Here is a 12,361-nt window from a genome sequence, read left to right as displayed (position 1 = left end):
AAGAGCCATTCCTTGTCATATGTATTTAGGCTCACCTTTCCATTCAAATCAGGATGCAGTAGAAGAAAGAACATACAGGGAAACAGATGGCCCTAGCCCAAACACAAGGCATAATTCACTCGAGGGGCCGAGGCCAGGGGAGGGAGAGAGGAAGAGCAAGCTGCAGATCAACACCACTGCTGGATTCAGCCTTGCATTTACAGCAGAACCCTGCAGTAAATATTGTAACACATACTACGGCCACAGACATGAACTCAGAAGAGAAAGGTTCTTGAAACCTTTTTGCTTTTCGTTTCAATGGCAAAAGAGCATCTGAATCAGCGATGGGAATCGTGACGACTGCTTCACAGGCAACCTCTTCCCATCCCTGATAGCCCACTAATGTGGTTATGTATCAGTATGTATTATGAGAGTAAAAGGACATTTGTCCATTACATTCAGCTACTGTTTTGCTGGATTGCTGACTGACCAGAGGGATATTTAGGTTGAGACTACATTAGGGAGACAGCTAGTATATGCTTACACAAAGAGACTAGAAAACAGACATGTCCTGAGACATTAGCGTACTCAGCCAGGCAGCTGGATTGCAGAAAGGGTAATAGTCACGCTGAAATTAAGTGATGAAGAAAAGGTTAATATAGGTGACCTTTCTGATTCCACGCAGCCAAAAAAAGATGCATGAGCTACTGGGAAGTTTTAGGGCTAGATCTGGCACCCCCTAAGCACCTTCACCTTCCCCTGAAGCCAGCAGGGGCCAAGCTGACACCCATGCTAACAGCATGCACAACTTTTTCTGGTGCTGAGCAGGAACAGGGTGAGGCACCTCAGTACCCCACAAGAGCTTTTCAGGATCAGTTCTTCACTTGACAAAAACAACCATGCAGAGCAACAGCACAGGCATGTTTGTTGCTGAAAAAGCAGGCTTTGAAAAGACAGAAAACATGAATAGCAGGAACAAGAAGAACTGCTCCGTCTGGTCTCTCTGCCTCGTGCGCCTGTCTCCATGAACCCGCTGTCTCTGTGAATCCAGCCAACTGGTAAGTCCCCTTCTGCCACTGACGCACAAAGGATGCAAAACCTTAATTAAGGATCTATGTCTCACAGGCTGTCGTAATTCCTGCCTTTAGCTCCTTACAACCCCAGGTCAATTCCTAATGGCTAGCTGTTCCATAAATACATTTCAGAGACTAGGTCTTCTAAAATGCCGGAAGACACACGCACACAGATATATAGTTGTGCTCCAAAAATGTAACTATTGTGGAAAAGTCAGTTTTTTAAACCTGCAGTTTGTTTCTTGCAACATATCCATTAGACATAATGAACACATGGTTATTTTTTCCATTTTTGTTGAAGCTATTGCACCTGATGGTGCAAGTCCTGCAGAGGACAAGGCACACGCTCAGCTCTAATATTGCACATGGCCACATATTTATACATCATGACTGTAAGAGTTAAGCAGATTCCCAGATCTCAGCAGGATCGTGGTTGATATTTCAGTGCTGTATCCAGAAGAGCTTATCTGGGTATCTCTAAAAGGATGCACCTCCTCAGGCCTTCCTCACTCAACAGGTGAACCTGTTGACCACAGCGAAGCTGAAGGAAGCTCTAAGCTTCCAGTTGGAACGAACTATGGGATTGTATTCAAGCAGGGACTTAAACTGATGCCAGCATCAAGACACTATAAAATTAGGAGCTAAGTGTGAAAACAGGGAAGAATCAAGTCACAGTAAGGCATGCCTCATTGCAACAGTGAGGAAAGGAAAAAGGCCTCTCCAATAAATGGAGCTGAATTACTATTTGCAGGTGTTTCCACCCTCAAGGGGCCCAAGAGGCATAGCCACGGCCCAGGAGCCCACTCTGCCAGGCACTGTACAAACACAGACCCAAGCCCCCGTCTCAGAGCTGTCAACCAAGGGCTCATCCAAACAAGGAAGGGCTCTCGCTGCACCTTAGCCACATATGCAGGTCCCTCCGGTGGAGGTGCAGGGCATGCCCAAAGTGTCCTCGTGGGCACCACCCCAGCCCCTTCCTCAGCCAAAGACACAGAGCCAGCACACCTGCCAAGATGCAGCGTAAGCCCTCAAAACATGCAAGAAGTAAATGACACACAGAACACCTGGATTTTGTTTGCATGTTTGTTTTGTTTAACACCAGTAATCCCAACCATGCGCATTCCCATTTGTCCAGAAACCCACTGTTTCTCCATTCTGGCTAAACACAGCAGTAGTACCACCATCTTAACACCTGCACCAGGCTTTGGATCAGGTCCTCAGGAAGGAAGGGGACTGCAGCAGAACCGTCTGCCTTTCAAATCAAAGCCAAAATCCTAGGGAGTCTATTATTTCCCAGCAGTTCATACATGAAGTGCTTCATACATGTATGAAGTGCTCAGGTATGGTAGACAGGAAACAATTTCCCCATCAGTATCACTTCAGTTAGCAACAGGACCAGAAGTAATGAGGTGCAGAAAAACCACCTGCTTTCTGCAAACTACCCTCACCAAATCAAGAGCACATAACACTTCATAAATACCACTCTTCATCTGGGGATCAAGCACTTCTTTGTAATGAGTCTTTCCAAACCAGRGCAGACAACAACCATGGAACAATTACACAGAATAATATTGGAAATTTCCAATTTGGTATACTGTATAAAAACGCTTCAAAGAAGGAGGAGRAAGGAACTTCAAAGATACATAATTATATATTTTCACATAGAGCACTTATTTAAGGGAAGATATTTTTGCTAGAAAACATGTTTGTGTTAATTACATAATTCTGACTTCATACATAAACAGATTCAAGCTATGGAAAACGCCATACCTAGGCTTTTAAAACCTAGAGAGAGTCTAGCCAAGGAAAAGAATATGTTACAGTAATTAATTCTTTTTGCAATCTAAAAAGTATTTATCATTTGGCTTAACTCATGGGAAATAAACGCTGTTGCAAAATTACATAAAATACTGTTCCAAAGTAAAACCTGTCCCTGCCCTGTCGTCATTACTCCCTTGAGAAAATTTTTGTGTGTGTGAAGGGAGAGAAACAGATAATCCAATAAAGGCAGAGACACTGACATCCGTCCCTTTCCCAGGCTGAATACCACCTTTCTCCATGACCACCTGCAACAGGTGGCTGCTATTAATCTCAGGTTCAGACACAACCAAAGCATGCTGAGACCAATATCACAAGTTATGTCCATCCTACTCCATCCTACACCGCGTGCAAGTCGTGTGCGGGGTGGCACACAGATCAGGGACTGGCAGGAAGCAGGTACCATGCCARCCGCTGCCTCCCACTGCCCCTTCCCTAAGGGAATTACAGGCAAAGCCAGCACAACTACTCATAGAGTAGCAACGTGCAACCAAAAGTTATGCCAAAGCTCCAGAAAATTAGAAGTCGCTGGTAGCTTCAGCACAGAAAATGGTTCTTGAGCACAAAAGCTTTTAATTTCAGCTCCATTTCTATGTAGCTGAAGTATCTCACATTGTCTGAGATTATTAATACAAACAAAAGTACAACAGAGCCACTTTAAAGGCATCAGCAACTGGCCTAGCCACTTTAAAAGCACCCCATTCAGTCAGATCACTAAAACCAATGCCAGTGTCGGCAGAATAAGTTGCTAACCCAAATACAAGTAGGAATATCAGAATCTGAGGGAATTGGATATAAAGGAAAAAAAAAATCAGACAGATAATGTGGATAGTTAAGAAGAAAGCTCAACAGGCAATTAAGAAGAAAAGTATATAAAACTTCTACACATCAGAAGAGAAATCATCATCCAGGCTATTTTATTCAATTAATTTTTTTAGCAGGACTACCCATTCAAGTCAGATATCAGATAGAGAATTTATATTCTTAAGTCTTTTGAAGCAAGCTCTATTCCATGAAGAGGAGAACCAGTCTGACAGCGATTCACTCAGTGGAAAGGGAAAGCAATTCCCTCTCACACACAGTAAATTCAGTGGCAAAACTCTATAAATATTGCAAACCAGCTTCAGCAATACATCTGATTTAAAACGAACTCAAAAGCAAAGCTTAAAACAAGGCATTAAAGTCAAATACTGCATAGTAAAATATTCAGAGCTACTGTTTGGGGGTTTTAATGTGTTTTTTTTTCTCCTCTCTTCAATTTGTRACACTATTATACCAAACGTCTGATCCAAAACACAAATTGAAAGAAAAACTGTGCTGATCTCTCTCTCTCTCTCTTTCCATGGTTAGAGACACAACCAACACATTCCCCTCAGCCCTGTCGTACAGGCACATGGACGCTGCAACTACCTACACAGTTTCACAAATAAAAAGGGCCAGGAGGTACCAGCCGCTGCCCAAGAGAAATAACAAAAAATAAAAACAACAAAAAACAACAACAACAAAAACCAACCAGCTTTCTTATGTTCTCTGTCTTTGCAGAGCCGCAATCCTGCTTCCAAATGATGCTCTAAAGCCTTGCAGCTACTGTGGAAAAGACATGGAGAAATCAGCTAGCAAAAGCATGCTTGTCTCATGTGGGGAAAGGCCATTCACCTTCTTTGAGAAAAGTGGTTGGCACCCCAACAGGCACAAACTCTATCAGCTTGAGTTTTCATTGAGTAACCTTTTCCTCTTCTCAAACACTAATCCATTTCATCACAACTTGATGAGACAAAATAGTAACAACATATTCTAAGTCAATCCATTTCCATTCATTTTCATACTGATGTATCCAGGAGGCCTACAGTCTGATTTGATTCAGGAGTGGTCACGGCTTGAGCATATCAGATTGTCCTGCCCACTTTTGTCTTTGGTAAAACCAACCACCTTCTAGAAGAATTTTACTACCATGCCATGGCTAGAAATCCCAGCTACTCACAAAAACACTGAGCCGAGAGGATGGGGGAAGTGGGAGGACAGGCATGTGTGTATGCATGCCCATCATACTCTGACCTGGACTGAACATCACTGGTAGTAGACTAGTATCATATATGTAATTCCTCCTTTTATTGAACTCTAGTGCTTTTTTGGAGAGTGCGTGTGCAGGGACAGGGTGTCAAACCCCTCCAGAAATCCTCCACTGCACGTGAAGTCTTAGTCAGAGCTGGCAGTTTAGCAAAAAGACCCTTATGAGCTCAGGGCAAGAGGACGGATTTTGCACCCAGGGATTCAGGAGGGGCCCCCTTACACTTCAGTGTCCCTGCTGGGCTCCRCTTTGCCTTAGTGCCGGCCCCTGTTTCCATACCCAGTACAAAGGGGCCCCACAACCGCAGCGGTAGTGGACAGCTCGCCTACACCACGGCTATACAGAGCGCTCCAACGGGATGCGCTGTACTTTGGAGCAGTGCCTGGGCACTCCAGCTCCAATACCCAAAAAGAGTAATTGCCCTCCCACATGGGGAAGCTCCCCCATCACATTTATGCCCCTTCCTTGCCCTACTCCCACCTCTGCTTCAAATTTACATTTTTGGCAGCTGTGGAGAAGGGCTGGGGAGCAGGAGGGAAAGGGCAGGTATTCCCGAGGCGACAGACTGAGCGGCAGAACTAGACTTTCCGACTCCAATGCTGACAGGGTTATCGCACTGGAAAAGCGAGGGGCAGAGCACACCATCCACACAAGCATCTGTTTTAAGTTCCTTAGGGAAAATTCCTGCCTGGCGCGTAGAAGGGAAAAAGAGGATACCAGATTCAGAGTCAGTTGGGAGTAGTTATGTATTTTTAATTCTGAGGTTACTGCCAAATACAAGCATGGCAAATAGAAGCAAGGGCAGGTTTCAACTACTCCAGCAGCAGCTGGTTTGGAGAAACCAATTCATTGGGCAGAACCATGCTGCTTCTCCAGTGAAGCTAAAAGAGCTTTTTCTGTAAATAAGAAAGGAGGCTTCGCATGTGTGTCTTTATGACTTGATTAAGAATTAGTATTGATCTCCTTCCACATAGCACTGGAATTTGAAAGTTAGAAGGACAACCTCCTCTCTAGCCCGACAAGGAAGATTTTGCAGTTTGGAGAGGATCAGTTTTTGTTAGGAACATTAAGCACAGCCAAAGTTCTCTTAGCATCTAAATCTCATTTCTATAGGGAATTCATACTGCCTAGGAAGTTAGAGAAACAGCAACCCCATAAAGCCACAAGAGATTAAAGACAAAAAAATTGAAGATGCATCCTGCTGTTTTTGCAGACTTTTACAAGGAACAAGAAATAAAGCAACCTGCTGCTTAAAAGCAAAATTAAAATACTTTTTTTTTTTTTTTGGGGGGGGGGGATACTACATAAGGGCCATTTTAAAAAATCCATTAATTCTGTGCTAAAACAAAGCATCCTGAAAGAAGGAGAGGTCTGTGGGAGGAAAAAAAAGATATAATTGCATTTCATTTACTTAAGACCATTACAACAAATGTGCACAAGCAATATTCATTCAGGGTTTTCCCTAAACTTTGAGTGTTCCACTTTGTGCTCTTAACACTGAATAAAATAAATAAATAAAAGGAAATACTGTATGCATGAGTAACTTCTGACTTAAATATTTATTAAAGACAATTACCATTGCCTCTGATGTAGGTCAGCTGCAGTGTGAGGATTTTCAGATCCACAGCACAAGCAGCAAGGACCAGTAAGAATGAGCAATAGAAAGACATTCTTTTCTACCTTCTGACTCATACTGCCAATAGGTCTCAAATCTATTTCCTGGACACCAAAGAAGTGTTCAGACTGTCATAACAGGTTGGCTGGATTGCAGGTTTCAGAGAGAAGTCTGCTCCTTAGTAGCTCCCTGTATTAGAGCACCCATAGAAGTTTAGATCAGCACAATTATAACAAACCAGAACCATCTTATTACAGCTAGGCTGGCTAATATCTCATGCAGATAAGCTTAAATTCATACTATATTTCAAGAATGTTCAGTAGTACTATCTTTCAGTTGTACTATCTTTGCAAGACTGATTTTTCAGAACTGAAGTGACCACCAGTTGCATTTTTAAAGGCTGGCAAGAAAAACAAAATTCATTCCCTTCTGTAGAACAGGCCAACAGATTCTCATCCGGAACAAGCTTCCTCCAAAGCAACAGGGCCATGCGAGCCCACACCAGCTAAAGAAGAGGCAACAGGCCGCGTCTGAACTGTTGAGGCAGTTCAGTTTTGTATGTGCATGCTACCTGGCAATGACACCCGGAGCAGCAGCCACAGCTGCATTCCAGGTACCACTAGAAATTGCATAAATATCACCCACCACTGCAGATAACACAAGTACCCAACATAACCATCCAGCTCCCTCATTCTCATTATACAGCGTAATAGTGACCTCGCAGTCCTATAAGGRTCGTTACCCAGCAGCACAAGCAACAAGCCTGAACCATGGGCCAGCAACATCTAGTGACCCTCACAGCCTCATGGTTAGACCTCAATTTTTCCTCAGGCAGAGGCTATCCTGTGTGACAAGTCTAGCGCACTGAACTTCTGGTCACTTGCGTGACACCACTTTAACACAAATAAATATTTATGGTATGCCAGCTTATATTCACCTCCAAAAAAAACAACTAAAAAGACTATTTGACATAAGGTGGCAGCCGGTGTACTTTAGGCATTTGGAGTAGAAGCAGCTATTATGATCAGAGTAAAAAAAGAGCCATAAATAGCAGCAGGCCTCTGATAAGGAAGAAGAGAGATTAAAACAGACTCAAACACCAGGACAAATCTTTGAGGAATTTAAAGGGAGAAGCCAAGGTCTGACTACTATCTCAATCTCATTGTAGCTTTAGATAGGTGCATGGATTGATAGATATTAATGTCTAAACTCTCTTTAGTATTCTAAAGTTTTACCTTATGCTTTAAAAAGAAGTTAAACATAGAAATATTTCACTTGGCTTTTAATATTGTCTCCAAAACAGAGGCTACAAGTACTTCAACACAAAATCTTCTCYTGCAGTGCAACACACTTTCCACCCTTGAAATTCAGAATGTTTTTAAGTTAAATGAGAATGGGAAGTTCAACATTTTAACCTCAGCTAGGAGAAACCATATTTTAAATAGAGAAAACATTGGCACAGGTTAACAAAAAAGAAACTGATTCAATCTCTTCAAAAGCTTAGAAGGGTAGAAATGATCTTCTTCCACCAAGCATTAAAGAAGTAATTTTAAAGGAAAGCATCCACTGACAAGTGACACTGTTATACATAATTGGAAAGAAAAGATTTAAGGCTAGACTAAGTTTTGTTGGCAAGCTGGTGGAACTCCTTTGATATCAACTGTCCTACCCACTTACACCAAGCCAGGATTTATTTTATGACACTGCACATGATTCCAGTTTTGAGCTTTTATTAGCTAGGAACAGCATGTCCCGCTGAAACATTAAGGTCTACAGACTCAGCCAAATCTTCCATCTCAATATGCCACCGAGTCAAAACAGCAACAATTATCATCCCTGCCATGAAATATATAATACCACATGCAAGAAATATGCTCCRCTTGTTCTGGGCAACAGATCAGATCCTGGCATTTCCTAATTCTTTTAGAAATGCAGTCACCTTCAATGCCATGAGAAAGAGATGCACTTCCAGCAGCCTTTATCTGTCAGCACTTGGCATGACAGGGGAAAAAAGTATCAATTTTCTTAAACAGGCCTCTAAAGATTAGAAAGGAGGGAGGGCAACGCGCACCAAGAATCCCTGTAGAAAAGCACAGAGATTAACGGATGGGTGCGGAGAGGAGGGAAAGGAAAGCCTCCCGTTAAGACAAGATTGGAAATGGTATACTATTAAGTCAGAGGAAAGACATCCCCCTCAAAAAGGCCAGCACTCTGTGTTTTACTGCCTCCTTGCAGGGTTGCCAGCCAACGCGCTCGGCAAGCAGTAGGCCTTCCCAGCCCTGCCACAGCTCAGTGTGCCTCACGCTGCACAGCACCTTGCTCGGAGGACCGTAGGGGAAGCACCTGAGCTTTCACAGCAGGCATTATCCTCCAATTTCATGTTAGTCAAAATTAATCAGGCAAGAGACTGGCGGCCAGACACTGCTACTTGTCAGAGATTTATTTACTTGCCACAGTCTTTTTTTTTTTTTGGGGGGGGGGGCGGAGGGGACACGACTGCCACTCCTTTCCTGTATTTCTGGTGTCCTCCTGTATTTTGTGGGGCTTGTGACACCACCAAGCACAGCGAAAGCCTGAAGCATCCTGCAAACAAAAGAAAAGCAGGTCTTTCATGAGGAAAAAAGAAGGCGGTGTAGTATCTGCCCTTGAAGTACAAACAGGTTCAGACACCTTCTCTTGGAAAGATAAAGAGCGTTTTGTGTAACAACCTCTCCCACCTGGAGGAAGCTTTAAAGTACTTGGGGAAGTAGGGAAGGATGTATCAAGAGAGGATTTTACATTTGCATCAGACCCTTTGATGATATAAACACTTCTGCATACCCGCATTTATTAAAGAGATGATTATGGCTACCATGCATGAGTGAAAACAGACAACAGGCTTCAACAAACACAGCACGCAACGTCGGTGGTGGTGGAAGAGAAAGAGGCAGTAGAGGACTCCAGTGCTCATGAGTCAGGGAAGGTCTTCTACCGCTTCACGTGTGTGCCACTTCAGTGCTGGCAGGCCAGTGACCATGTCTATGGGATGAGGTAGAGGGGGAGTGGAAAACTGAGAATTGGTGCACAGAAACATGGTGAAATCCTCCCCCTCTGATATTCTTCCAGTTGAGACTGCACTTGAACAAATAATCTAGGTTATATGAAGTGAAGAATAAGTTCAAGAACATACTGGGGCAGCGAGGGAAGCTTTCTTTTTTATTTTCTGTAACACACACATAAGACCCAATCATCATTCTGGCACAACTTGTTCTTCCTATCCACAACTAGAGCCGTCAACCCAAGCAGGGTAAAGAGGCCTTCTAACTTTGTCTCCCCAAGAGCTTAAATATTTTTATGACAACCTTCATTTCTGTAGTTACTTATAAGCCTTTTCTGTTCAGGAGAGGAACTGAAACCCAGCAGGAGGCTTTCCAGCTCCAAAATCTAAATATTATTGGTCACCGAGAGGAAAGCAGGATAAACAGGTCCCTCTCTCCCATGATAGTCTCTATGTATGTGTGTAGAGGGGTGCTGGAGAAGGAGGCACGAGGCAAGAAACTTGCACATTCCTTCTYACAACTGGTTACTAGCAACAGTCTCTGAAGAGGTCTGTTGGACTCTGTTCGCTGATGCAACAGGTACCTTCTTGGCCTGCAGACTGCCTGGTTCAGAGACGGCACGTCCCTCTGTCCTTCTCTCCCTCCACCCAGCTTTGTTTAAACCAGCAGTTTGCACCGAGTCTTTTTCAGCTGCACAGTTTGCAGGCCAGGACATCTCACTGCATGGACTAGAACAGGTCTGCACACCTCCTCAAGCTGCAAGTCCCCAGTGTCAAACCTGAGCCTCAGTTCCCCTTGGGCTGCTGCTTTTGCTGTCTGTTATGGCCCACAGCCCTGGGGCTGTGCAAGTCCCCCAGCGGGATCCCCAGCCCAAGTGACTCGCATTATTCTGCTGCTCAGTCCCTCTTGCACTTGCAAAGTACCACCATGTGAGCCTTTCTCTCTTYTGTTCATCAAAAGAAGAAATAAATTACTTCCCAGGGGGACTGAGATTGGCTGTTCATTGACTCCAGTTACCTCAAGCATTTGCAGCAGGCAAATATCTAGAGGCCCTTCATGTACTGCCATTCCCAACCCTGCCACATGATCATTCCCATTAGGATGTCCCAACCACTTCCACAGACTTTGATCGGGATTTCAGCTAGTGCRGATCCTGAGGGCTCTCTACTGGCAGCAAAACTGGGCTTTCACTACTGCTGTCAACCCTCACAGCAGGTGGACAGAGCACACCTCAAATTATTTTTCTAGAAAAATAGTCTCTTCTGTTTCAGGGACAGAGCTACATCATTCCCCTTTACTCCCTCCTGCCTGAGGATGGAGCAAACAAATCAGGCAAGACCCAGGCCCAAAGATGTCCTCCCACACTGCCAGCCCACAGCACAAGGGGGAGAAGGGAGCAACCTGCAGAAGAATTCCTCTTCCTCTCCTCCCACATTTGAACAATTTAGATATTCTGCAGAAAAATTACAAATTCACTTCTACAGCTCCCCCAAGCTGAAAGTCCTGTTTTTAAAGCACAAGGTTCATTCGTCTTTTCAGCTACCTTTCCCACTCACACTTCAGGACAAAACAGGGCAACAGGCAAAGTGCTGACAGAAAGTCATTAAACTTTTAGGACTGCTCCATTTGAATGCAATGACCTTAGACCAAGGGACAGCAGATATCACCCCGACAAACCAGTACTTTATGTCTGAACTCCACAGAAACAGAAGTCCAGATCAAGAAAACAAACTAGAGGCGCCCGAGCCAGAAACGGCAACAGCAACTCAGCAAAGCAGCAATGAAGAAGTAAGCGTGCAAGCTCACCCAGCTGGTTGCAAGAGTCCTGCAGGAGGAAGAGCTATTTGCTCAGGAATTGCTTTTCCTTTCAGCAGTGGTCTGTGGCTTGCCCCAACAAACCTGCCCCACATTGATCTGTGCAAAACCAGGGAAGCCAGGAGAATACCTCAGCCTTTTGGGACCCTGTCTGCAGCAGCCACAGTCGCATCCTCTCGAGGAAGCTGCATGGGACTGACTAATTATTTCTTTTTAAAAATGTCAGTAAAACCACAGGAACCTACAACTCAAATGGGGAGGAGATGGATACAGAAGTATATGCAAAAGGAGTAGGGGCTCAGAGAAAGACCTCTCTATACCACAAAAATGCAGCTAGCTCATCATACACTGGTGGATCCTTTTTTAAGCTCCCCCCGCCCCCCCCCCACACTTCTTCTCCAGACAGGGAAAACAGGGGACAGCAGTAGGGAGAAAAGGCAAGGGAAAACAACAACATGCAGAATCCCTTGGTTAAGTCAGTCATTTGGCTTTCAGTCTGCCATTGAAGCTAACAAATGCACAAGCCCCCAGAATTGCCCTCTTTTCCCAGACTAAAAAAAAGTCTTATTTAGAGGGGTGTTTACCAGCACTAAAATATAAAGATTAGACAGACTTTTCTTTTCTTTTTTTAAAGACAAAGGCAAGAAAATAGAAACAAAGCCAGAAATAAATCACAAGCAAGGTACGGCTAGCACAACAGCAATTTTGTCCAAATGGGTTGGTGCAATAGTTCATCACACTTACCCTGGCCTCGTGGGTTTTGTAACCTCCCTCCTGCCTGAGAGCCAGCACAGCTGCCTGCAACCCGGGCCCCAGACCCCTAGAAGAAAAACATTTGAAAAAATGCTGACTCTGGTGCCTGTGTCAGGTACACTCCCTGCTGGTACAGCTTCAAAACTGAACTCAACCACCGAACGGGTATGTTTTTCTCCTGCTTAAATCCAAGGGTGCTCAT

The 12,361-nt window shown here is 44.1% G+C and overlaps 1 long non-coding RNA gene across 1 annotated transcript in view; it reads right to left on the bottom strand.

Moving 5' to 3' along the window:
• LOC112971848 overlaps nt 1–12,216 on the bottom strand; it is a 58,831-nt gene extending 46,615 nt beyond the window's left edge. Inside the window, exon 1 of the long non-coding RNA XR_003255478.1 lies at nt 12,151–12,216. This is a non-coding gene — a long non-coding RNA (uncharacterized LOC112971848). The remainder of the gene's footprint in view (nt 1–12,150) is intronic.
• Nucleotides 12,217–12,361: the final 145 nt, after the last annotated feature.

Source organism: Apteryx rowi, unplaced genomic scaffold (genome assembly GCF_003343035.1).
Source record: "Apteryx rowi isolate R43461 unplaced genomic scaffold, aptRow1 scaffold_46, whole genome shotgun sequence".
Lineage (NCBI taxonomy): Eukaryota > Metazoa > Chordata > Aves > Apterygiformes > Apterygidae > Apteryx > Apteryx rowi.
This window is presented reverse-complemented; position numbering and strand designations above follow the sequence as displayed.